This window comes from Erpetoichthys calabaricus, chromosome 10, assembly GCF_900747795.2.
Source record: "Erpetoichthys calabaricus chromosome 10, fErpCal1.3, whole genome shotgun sequence".
Taxonomy (NCBI): Eukaryota; Metazoa; Chordata; class Cladistia; order Polypteriformes; family Polypteridae; genus Erpetoichthys; species Erpetoichthys calabaricus.
In genome coordinates this window covers 13,834,751-13,846,619 of record NC_041403.2, presented here as the reverse complement: position 1 = coordinate 13,846,619, position 11,869 = coordinate 13,834,751, and positions in this window count along the sequence as shown.

Genomic DNA, 11,869 nt, shown 5'->3' with positions numbered 1-11,869 from the left:
CAACAGAAGGTGTCCTGGGGGATCTCCTCCCAGATCTGGACCAGGGCAGATCTGAACACCTGGACAGTCTGAGGTGTGATGAACCGAAACATAATGTCCCACCCAGAGGTGTTCTATTGGATTGAGGTCAGGTGAGTGAGTGTGGGGGACAGTCAATGGTATCAATTCCTTCATCCTCCAGGAACTGGCTGCATACTCTCATCACATGAGGCCGGGCATTGTTGTGCATCAGGAGGAACCCAGGAGCCACTGCACCAGCATAGGGTCTGACAATGAGTCCAAGGATTTCATCCCGATACCTAATAGCAGTCAAGGTGTCATTGTCTAGCCTGTAGAGGTCTGTGCGTCCCTCCATGGATATACCTCCCTAGACCATCATTGACCCACCACCAAACCGGTCATGCTGAACGATGTTACAGGCATCATAACATTCTCCATGGCTTCTCCAGACCCTTTCACGTCTGTCACGTGTGCTCAGGGTGAACCTGCTCTCATCTGTGAAAAGCACAGGGCGTCAGTGGTGGACCTGCCAATTCTAATAATAATAATAATTCTTTACATCTACTCAAAGCGCTCTCTCCACACAGGGAGGACCCGGGAAGCGAACCCACAGTCTCCTTACTGCAAAGCAGCAGCACTACCACTGCGCCACCTGTGAATTCTGGTATTCTATGGCAAATGCCAATTGAGCTCAATGGTGCCCACTAGAGGACGTCGAGCCCTCAGGCCACCCTCACAAAGTCTGTTTCTGATTGTTTGCTCAGAGACATTCACACCAGTGGCCTGCCTGCTGGAGGTCATTTTGTAGGCTCTGCCAGTGCTCATCCTGTTCCTTCTTGCCCAAAGGAGCAGATACAGGTCAGTCCTGCTGATGGGTTAAGGACCTTCTATGAGGGGCCCTGTCCCAGCTCTCCTAGAGTAACTGCCTGTCTCCTGGTATCTCATCCATGCTCTTGAGACTGTGCTGGGAGACACAACAAACCTTCTGGCAATGGTACATATTGATGTGCCATCCTGGAGAAGTTGGACTACATGTGCCAGCTCTGTAGGGTCCAGGTATGGCCTCATGCTACCAGTAGTGACACTGACCGTAGCCAAATGAAAAACGAGTGACAAAACAGATGAGGAGGGAAAAATGTCAGTGGCCTTCCTCCACCTGTTAAACCATTCATTCCTGTTTTTGGGGGTCATCTCATTGTTGCCCCTCTAGTGCACCAAAGCAGCTGAAACTGATGAACAAGCCGCTCTGCTACTTAACTGATCAGATCAATAGCCCACAAGTGTCATTGACTTGATGCTATTAACAACACAATCTTCAAAAGAATGTTGGGGCTAGAGTGTAGTCTCCAAAGACTTGAGTTGAAGATGTGACTGACTGCGGGAGGCAACAGGTCGGTATTATATGTAGGGGGCAGAAGGAAGTGGGTCCAATGGGATTATGTGGAAGTGAGGTCAGTTGGAGGGCGTGGTCCGGAGGCAGAAGTGGAACCCGGTTGGGTTTTAAGTGGTCTGCAGAGATGACCCTCCGAGTCAACATCTTACCCTTAGTTAAGCCCCTTGACTGCCTCCCGCATGCGCACGTGGTTCGTTTATACCTTGTGTCTTCTCATTAAACTTTTATCTCGCGAATATGTTATTGCAATCCGCAGCGGGAGCGTTTCTATAAACTTAATTTAAACTTACGTTTTACACCGTGCTTTGTTTCCCTTATGAACATGCTTGTATGCTTCACTCGCTCGCTTCTTATTGTTTCGCTCCCTTCTCAATTGTTTAATGAATTTTTTGTTCTTCGCTGTTTGCGGCTCCTCCTTCATTTGTCCCTACTGCGTTCACAGTCTTTTCATGTGATTACGTGGGAGGCGTGATGACGTGACACTCAACTCCTCCTCCCACGGCCATCGAGCTGCCGTCCATTACAGTATATTGTGAAAAAAGAGGTTCCAGTTATGACCATTACGCGTTAAATTTCGAAATGAAACCTGCCTAACTTTTGTAAGTAAGCTGTAAGGAATCAGCCTGCCAAATTTCAGCCTTCCACCTACACGGGAAGTTGGAGAATTAGTGATGAGTCAGTCAGTCAGTCAGTGAGTCAGTGAGGGCTTTGCCTTTTATTAATTAGTATAGATATATATTATATATATACACATACATACATACATACATATATTGTATACACACACACACACACATATAGATAGATTTATAAAGTTGCTTATTCCAGTGTGGCAGATGGACCAGGGGTGAGAGAGTAGTCAGGGTATTGTCTCCCCGAGTCCATAGATGGCAGCCACCTTGGGTTGCTTTGGTGCCAGATTATCTCAGGGCTTCATGGGAGTTCCCTTCAGTCCTGTTGAGTTCCGTGGATGCCGCCAGGGGAGCTGTGGAGGTTGCAGAACGCCAGCTCTATTGGGTTTTCACCACACCCGTCTAATGAGCCACCTGGAGCACTCCTAGGAGCAGAATAAAAAAAAAAGAGGACAGCAGCCACTACTCCGGGAGCCGGAGTCAGGCGGACGCGTAAACTTGCCAGGAGTAGTGAAGGCGGAAGGAGACGGTGCTCTTTATTTGTACTTGCTGTGCGATACTGTGGACTACAATGCTGGAGTGGGAAACGAGGGGAAAAAAAGTGCCTCCCCACTTGAATAAAACGGTGCTGTGCAACACTTGTGCCTGTGTCTGGCGTGTTCGGGTGTTTGTATTTACACCAGTGACTTTGAAATATGTGATAATCTAATACAGCCATTTTAATCAACATCTGTGATGAAGTGATTGAATTAAAAAAAATGTAGTAATCTGTAGTGGTACAACTTCACTGAAACAGATAACAGTGTTAGACCTCAGTGTTGGTTGCGAAGGGAACCCCATAACAGTTCAAGCTTCAGGTCGCATAACTAGACAGTATATCATATGTGGGGTTTTTCACGTACTGGTGCTGGACAATAATAAAACAGAAAGAAAAAGAAATAAAGCGTCCGTACGTAATTCTTGTGTACGCAGAAATAATGTATTCGATCAACAGGTCATTACGCACATGTTATCATGGAATTGTGTTATGCAACATTTTAGATTGTAATATGTGCTGCTCTTTTTTGATATTGTAAAAGGCTTTGATTGAAATGAAGACTGACATTTATTAAACGCATGGAATTAAAGTACACACAGCGTGCACTGACGCACGCGCACTCCGCGCCTCGTCGCTCCGAAGCTCAAAGGGTTACGGGCTTACTTCCCGAGCGAGTGACGAGTGCGAATCCGCAGCCCAAACCGGAATGGGAACTCATTAGCGGCGGTGATGCAGAGGAGAGATAAATTTAGCAGCGTCTGGTATCTGACGGAGTGATTGCCGGAGTCTGTTAATCAGGCAAGATGAGGTGCGTGGCACTTTAAAGATCGCCTCAGTAAGTTTCTCTTCTCTTTCACTTTTTGGATGTGCTGTTTCAAAGTCATCAGCAGGGACAAGTGCTGTATAAGACGTGGCAGATGATGCCCATGAGACACAGGTGCCCACAGCAGCCTGCTCGGGAGTCTTCGCTTTTCTTTCTTCTGTTCCATATTCATTTGGGGGAACCTCTCGATCATAGATGTCCACAAGTCCCAAAGCGAGCCCCGATTTCAAGACGCTCACAATCTTTTTTCAACCGGAGATGAAGAGGAGATCGACGTGGAGAGCCTGGATGGCATTCTGCCCAGCGGTGAGGGCGAAGGTGAGGGTGATGGTTCAGCCTCAGAGGACAGTGTCAAGCCCAAACCCGAGCAACGTAGACTGGGCCGCAGCCCAAAGTGTGCTCGCTGCCGGAACCACGGAGTGGTGTCCTGTCTCAAAGGACACAAGAGGTTCTGCCGCTGGAGGGACTGTCAGTGTGCCAACTGCTTGCTGGTTAATGGCTGCTCAGTCGGCTCTCATGAGACAACAGGCAACAGAAGGCCTATCTGGAAAGGGAAGGGTGATCACCTGGGCCTCTCTTATTCAATGGGTAACTGTTCTCTTATTTTTATCGTTTCCTTCCCATAGGACGCTTTACAATACTACAACACTATCGCCGAACGCAATTTCATCCAGTTGCCCTCACAAATCCCAAAACACCTGCCTTAGGTTGACTGGCGATTTAAATTAATCCCGGGTGAAGGTGTGTGTGTGTGAGTGGGCTCAACGATTGATAATAGCGGTCTTTTGGCGCTGGTTCCTGTTATACGTTCAGTGCGACTGGGTTTGTCTTCATCTCTGCAAACATGAGGCAAAATTAAAGTGGTACAATACATGGGTGGATGAACGGATTATTCTACCCTCCGCTGCAGCACGGGTCCTGATTCGGCCATCCTCCTGCTGTTCAGGCTAAGTAATCAATTCAATGCAATTTTTTTTTTGAAGCGCCCTTCAGTGAGCGCATGCTCAGAGTGCTGTAACACGTTCACAGGTAAATGCAATTACAAACACACAAAGACACAGATTAAACTGACAGGAAACCCAAGGATGTCAAAACTGATTTAAATTCAATAATAAAATCTATCAATATCTGTCTATTAATTGTTGAACTATTGCCGGTTCAAAAACACAAGTACGTTTCAAAGGAAGCAGGGATAATGCTGCCGCCACACAATTCCAATGATCTGAGTTCAATTCCCGGTTTGATCACCGTCGGAGAGGCGTATGTAGTCCACGTAATCGCGGTGGTTCTCTTCGGCATCACACAAAGAAGTGCAGGTTGACTGCAGGGGCGTAGATTTTAGGGTGGGCCTGTGTAAAATGTACAATATAATATAAAATTACACATACACCAAAAAAAGTCCCTTTTATTTATTTATTTGAAAATTCAGTAAACCAATGGGATATGACATAGTACTTTGCAACCAAAAAAAAAAGATAAAATAACAAATACCCAATCAATTAGAAAAGTTTACGGAAACTTTCATATACAATAAACGGATTGGCTGGGCCTATGACCAATCAGAATTCCCTATGCCACTGGTTGACTGTGCAAAGAGTCCGCGATTGGTAGTCAAGGGAGTGTCACTTCCGGGTCTGCACCTGCGGTGACTTATGGTGCTTTGCCTCTGCAAGTGGATATTATTGGGAGTCAAGGGAGGAATTCGGCACGACTCTGGCTTAGCGACTCCGGCTGAACTGGCGTCGGCTCTCGACAACCTGTCATCAATCTAGTGGTTGTAAAAAAAAGTCAGTGGATCAGTAACATATCACAGTCTCCCACCAACACTTAGTATAACGTACGTTTAATGTAAAACACCGAGCTTGTTCGTTTTTACATCCAATCCATCGGACAACCCGCAGCTGTCAGTTTCTTGCCTTTCACGTATCGTACAGTGGAATTGCTGAACATTATATACACATAACCTTTCGCGAAAGGCTCTAATTGGAACGAAGACGTTTATTATCACTCAAAAATGTATTTGTTGAATCAACATGATCAAACGTCACATATTTCTATTTAAATAAATTAATACAAACAAGTCTGTCGATTTAACACCGCTAGCCCACAAGTTTATTTAATATAAACTGTTGGATAAAATTGAAATCATCTATGCCAAATGTGTTGATCTAATGTGCAAAAATCAGCTGATTATTTAAATTTTAATTTTTTTTTTTTAAAGTTGTACTTTCCAAGCACAAGCCAAAACAGTATGAAACAGCCAGATTGTAGATATTCAGTTATACGGACTCATATTGGAAACGATACGTGGAAAAATAAATTCAAACAGTAACCCCGACTGCCATCTCTACACAGAAACCAATATTAATTTGAGTAGTTTAAAATAAAACCTCTGTTTAAGTTTATGCATTCACTTTTTGTTCAGAAAGCGTAACATACAGGGCCGGATTTTCCTATAGGCTAACTAGGCTTCAGCCTAGGGCCTCAAGATCAAGAGGGGCCTACATTCAAATTGTTAGCAAAATTAAAATTACACTATTCTAAAAACAGTGAACACTAAAACACTGAACCGGAAATAAGGAGAAATTCTACGCATATGACTAATAAACAAACATAAAAATGTATTGGTTAAGATCAACGCGTATTACGTATTTTATTATCTCTCATGTAATTTACAAACTTAAAAATGGAAGGTGAAAGGGCCTCATAAGTGGAATAGCCTAGGGCCTCTTTTGATATAAATCCGGCCCTGGTAACATAGTTAAGGTCATTTAAATGGAAGAAGGAAAGATTTCTCGAAATGCATCAGCCCGATTGCTCAGCCTGCCTGTTCAAGCGGATATCCATCTAACTGGACATTACCGCCCGACTCGGGGATTTTGCTGTAAGACTTTATGGTGCTCCATTTTCCTTTTCATGCCTGGAGAATTATTTATTGTACATATTTTTTTTATATTTACACATTGGTGGTTACATATGTTTTTGTTATATTTTTGAGTTAGTTAATAAAAGTATTTACCATATTTTGGTTATAAGCATTTCCATACACATTTTACTGTACATATAATTTGTGTGTGGCAAAATAGGATTTGAATTAAAATCGACCACTTTCATGTTTTAATGGATCAGTTTAAGTAATTGAATATGAAAAGTTACTAAAAAATGACTGTGTCCCTTAGGTTTAATTAAGTGACTCCGTGAAAAACCCGAACTACAAAGAGGACTATTTCATTTATGTTAGGTAGAATGCCCAGAGGGGACTGGGTGGTCTCGTGGCCTGGAACCCCTGCAGATTTTATTTTTTTTTCCAGCCATCTGGAGTTTTTTTTGTTTTTTCTGTCCACCCTGGCCATCGGACCTTACTCCTTTCTATGTTAACTAATGTTGTCTTATTTTAATTTCTTATTTTGTCTTTTATTTTTCTTCTCTTCATTATGTAAAGCACTTTGAGCTACTTTTTATATGAAAATGTGCTATATAAATAAATGTTGTTGTTGTTGTTGCAGCTACACAACAACACAAACTTGAACTAACCTCTAAGTTTATGTGTAAAGCTGCAACAAGTTTCTTACAAAAACATTATGCTAATTATGTGGAACCTGTTGACATAACTAGATCAAGTAATTCCAACATTTTATTTTTTTAGAAAAACATGTTTAACCTGTATTTCATAATTAAGATTAAATAACAGAACAATTCAAACTAACCATAGGTAATGCAGGAAAGGAGCGCTGAAAACATTGATATCCCACTGCTATACACCTTAATAAATGGATAAGTGTCTGTGTTTCTATATTTGTCTGGTTGCTATTGCTCTGTCATTCCAACAGATGGTGCATCACAATCATTTGTAGTAATAATATGCAGTGTATTTGATACTCTAACAGATGGTGCATCACAAACACTAACACTGTTTTTACAATCAGATTAAGTAGCTGAATATGAACATTTTCAGTTATTCCAAAATAACCGTTTCTTAGGTTTGATTAAATCAAGGCACATTGTAATTTCAAAACAACACAAACTTAAGCTAACCCAGTAGTTCTCAAACTGTGGGGTGGGCCGCCCCCCTCCCCCCTAGGGGGGCGTGAAGTAACAAAAAGGGGGGGGCTCGAAAATGTGAAAAAAAGAAAACAAGAATCAAAAATATGAAAAATACATCTATTGAAACCAAAACAAATTAACTTAAACAACATTCTGATACTAGAAAAATAAATATAGAGTTAGATAAATGTCGATAAAAGTAGATATAAAAAAATATTCGTCTATGATATATCATTAATTAAAAAGAACAAATTGGTATTAGTGAGCTCCTTTCAAAAAAACATTGGGGGGGGGGGGTGCGATTAAAACTGTTATGAAAACTCGGGTCACAAATACTTAAAAGGTTGAGAAACGCTGAGCTAACCTAAGCTTATGTGTAAAGCAACAAAAAAGTTTCTTACAAATTCATTTTGCTAGTTACTAGAAACTTGTTGACATAATGAGATTATGTAATTCAAATACTTTATTTTTTCATGAAAAACATATTTCACCTGTATTTCGTAAATAAGAGTTCATAATTAAACAATTCAAACTAACCATAGGTAATGGAGCAGGAAAGGAGCCCTAAAACACGTATACCCCCACCTTAATAAAGGATAAATGTCTGTGTGTCCATCTGGTTGCTATGTCCCTGTCGTTCCAACAGATGGTGCATCACAAACACACTTCTTTTAGGTCACTTGATATGAATATATTCAGTTATTTAAAAATAGATAGATAGATAGATAGATAGATAGATAGATAGATAGATAGATAGATAGATACTTTATTAATCCCAAGGGGAAATTCCCATACTCCAGCAGCAGCATACTAATAAAGAAAATATTAAACTAAAGAGTAATAACAATGCAGGTATACAGACAGACAATAACTTATAATGTTAACGTTTACCTCCCGGGTGGAATTGAAGAGTCGCATAGTGTGTGATGGAGGAACGATCTCCTCAGTCTGTCAGTGGAGCAGGCAGGGCCGGATTTATATGAAAAGAGGCCCTAGGCTATTCCACTTATGAGGCCCTTTCACCTTCCATTTTTAAGTTTGTAAATTACATGAGAGATAATAAAATACATCATTACTGTGATTAACCAATACATTTTTATGTTTGTTTATTAGTCATATGCGTAGAATTTCTTCTTATTTTCGGTTCAGTGTTTTAGTGTTCACTGTTTTTAGAATAGTGTAATTTTAATTTTGCTAACAATTTGAATGTAGGCCCCTCTTGATCTTGAGGCCCTAGGCTGAAGCCTAGTTAGCCTATAGGAAAATCTGGCCCTGGGAGCAGGACGGTGACAGCAGTCTGTCACTGAAGCTGCTCCTCTGTCTGGAGATGATCGTGTTCAGTGGATTCTCCATGATTGACAGGAGCCTGCTCAGCACTCATTAGCCACGTTTCACAAAAGCACAACAAACTGCATTCTCTGTAGTTCCTAACATTTTTCACCAGCGCAGCCAGTTCATCAGTCTTATTTGGTAGTGAGTTCACAATTCCCAGGATCACAGAAGGCACCGAAGGCTTGTATCACCACTTCCTCGCTAGCCGCTTAGCCTTTAGCTTAGCGCTGGCTCTGCTGCCACGATACGACCTTCTTACCTCGTCAGGTAAATAGGGAACCACACCGGCATGGGCCTTTGTTCTCAGCGCTTGAAGTTGACAACCTGAACAGACGAGTCTCGGCAAGTAAAAATCCATTTCCAAGCAGTAAAAGTGCCCAGGAAATGAGTCAATATAAAAGAAAGTGGTAGGAGTGATCAGAAAAATAGAGAAAAAGGTAGAAATAAAAAGTCATACAAGGAGTTGCTGGAAAGGCTGCCACTCGCGGCAACGCCGGAGTCATCTAAAAATATCTAAAAATATACATGTTTCAGTTATTAGAAATAGCCAAGGTTCCTATTTACTTGAAATGAATGGCACAGATGATTCACCAGAAGAAGCCGACTTCAGAAAATCTGTGTTTTATGTTTTGATAGACAGTGTTATGGCAGAATTAAGTGTAGGATGTAATGCTGTGAAGCACTTGGCTGAAATGTTTAGTTTCTTATGAAAATATCTCACTATGATGTCTGAAAGTAATTTGAAAGGAAAAGTTTTATCGTTAGCAAAGCAAATTTCCCAGTGACCTTATTAATGAGGATTCTGTATGCACAATTAAAACATTTAGATCTGTTGAACGCATTAATAGAATACTGACTTGGTAACCAGTTTCCAGATATTTGTGTGAACTTCTGAATATTCTGAACAATTCCAGCATCAGTAGCTTGTGCAGAGAGTTCATTTAGCAAATTCAAGCCGATTACATTTTTTTTTTTAATGTCTATAACGTCTCAAGAGCGCCTTGTGGCTTTGGCCAGGCTGAGTTTTGAATCAACCATTGCCAGAAAAACACATTTTGATTCTGCCATTAGAAATCTTTCACAAAAAAAAAAAAAAAAAAAGCTATTTTTTAAGTAAATACTAAGCCCATTTTTAAACTTTTGATTTATAATTCTTTCATCTCATGTGCATTGTGGAATCTGTAATATAAATAAATGGATGTTCAAATGTGATTGTAGTATATATACTGTAGAAGTTCATATGTGCACTCTTTCCTCTGACCACTCTTTTCACTCTTTGTCATGTAGGAGGGAGTATAGGGGCAAAAGACCTCAAAGGCAGAATCTAATCAACAAAGTGCTCCATTCCACCTCCTCTCACCTTCTATACATTTTTAAACTTATGCTTGAAATCGTAGTGAATGGGAACACGATAGCTAGTGGAGCAGGAAAAGGGGCTCTGAAAACATTTTTGCACCACCTCTATCCACCTTCACAAAAGGATAAGTACAGTATCTGTGTGTTTGTTCTGTCTCCTTCATTCCAGCAGGTGGTGCATCACAAACATTTGTACTAGTAAAATGAATTGCATTTGTCATTCCAACAGATGGCGCATCACAAATGTTTCTAGAAATGCATTTTATTGCTACAAATGTTTGCGATGCACCATTTGTTGGAATGATAAATGCTATGTATTTTATTACCACATGCATTTTAAAATACATTCACTGCTAACCTTAACACTGAAGTCTACATTGATTACTTAAGATTTATACGCACCTTAGATGGATAGCACAGCTAATACTATTAATTTCTATACCTGTACTATCCATCCATCCATTATTCTAACCCACTACAGTGCATCCGGAAAGTATTCCCAGCTCATCACTTTTTCCACATTTTGTTATCTTACAGCCTTATTCCACAATGGATTAAATTCATTTGTTTCCTCAGAATTCTACACACAACACCCCATAATGACAACGTGAAAAAAGTTTACTTGAGGTTTTTGCAAATGTATTAAAAATAAAAAAACTGAGAAATCCCATGTCCATAAGTATTCACAGCCTTTGCTCAATACTTTGTCGATGCCCCTTTGGCAGCAATTACAGCCTCAAGTCTTGTTGAATATGATGCCACAAGCTTGGCACACCTATCCTTGGCCACTTTGGCCCATTCCTCTTTGCAGCACCTCTCAAGCTCCATCAGGTTGGATGGGAAGCGTCAGTGCACAGCCATTTTAAGATCTCTCCAGAGATGTTCAATCAGATTCAAGTCTGGGCTCTGGCTGGGCCACTCAAGGACATTCACAGAGTTGTCCTGAAGCCACTCCTTTGATATCTTGGCTGTGTGCTTAGGGTAGTTGTCCTGCTGAAAGATGAACCGTCGCCCCAGTCTGAGGTCAAGAGCGCTCTGGAGCAGGTTTTCATCCAGGATGTCTCTGTACATTGCTGCAGTCATCTTTCCCTTATTTCCTGACTAGTCTCCCAGTCCCTGAAAAACATCCCCACATGATGATGCTGCCACCACCATGCTTCACTGTAGGGATGGTATTGGCCTAGTGATGAGTGGTGCCTGGTTTCCTCCAAACGTGACGCCTGGCATCCACACCAAAGAGTTCAATCTTTGTTTCATCAGACCAGAGAATTTTCTTTCTCATGGTCTGAGAGTCCTTCAGGTGCCTTTTGGCAAACTCCAGGCGGGCTGCCATGTGCCTTTTACTAAGGAGTGGCTTCCGTCTGGCCACTCTACCATACAGGCCTGATTGGTGGATTGCTGCAGAGATGGTTGTTCTTCTGGAAGGTTCTCCTCTCTCCACAGAGGGCCTCTGGAGCTCTGACAGAGTGACCATCAGGTTCTTGGTCACCTCCCTGACTAAGGACCTTCTCCCCTGATCGCTCAGTTTAGATGGCCGGCCAGCTCTAGGAAGAGTCCTGGTGGTTTCGAACTTCTTCCACTTACAGATGATGGAGGCCACTGTGCTCATTGGGACCTTCAAAGCAGCAGAAATGTTTCTGTAACCTTCCCCAGATTTGTGCCTCGAGACAATTCCTTTGACTTCATGCTTGGTTTGTGCTCTGACATGAACTGTCAACAGTGGGACCTTATATAGACAGGTGTGTGCCTTT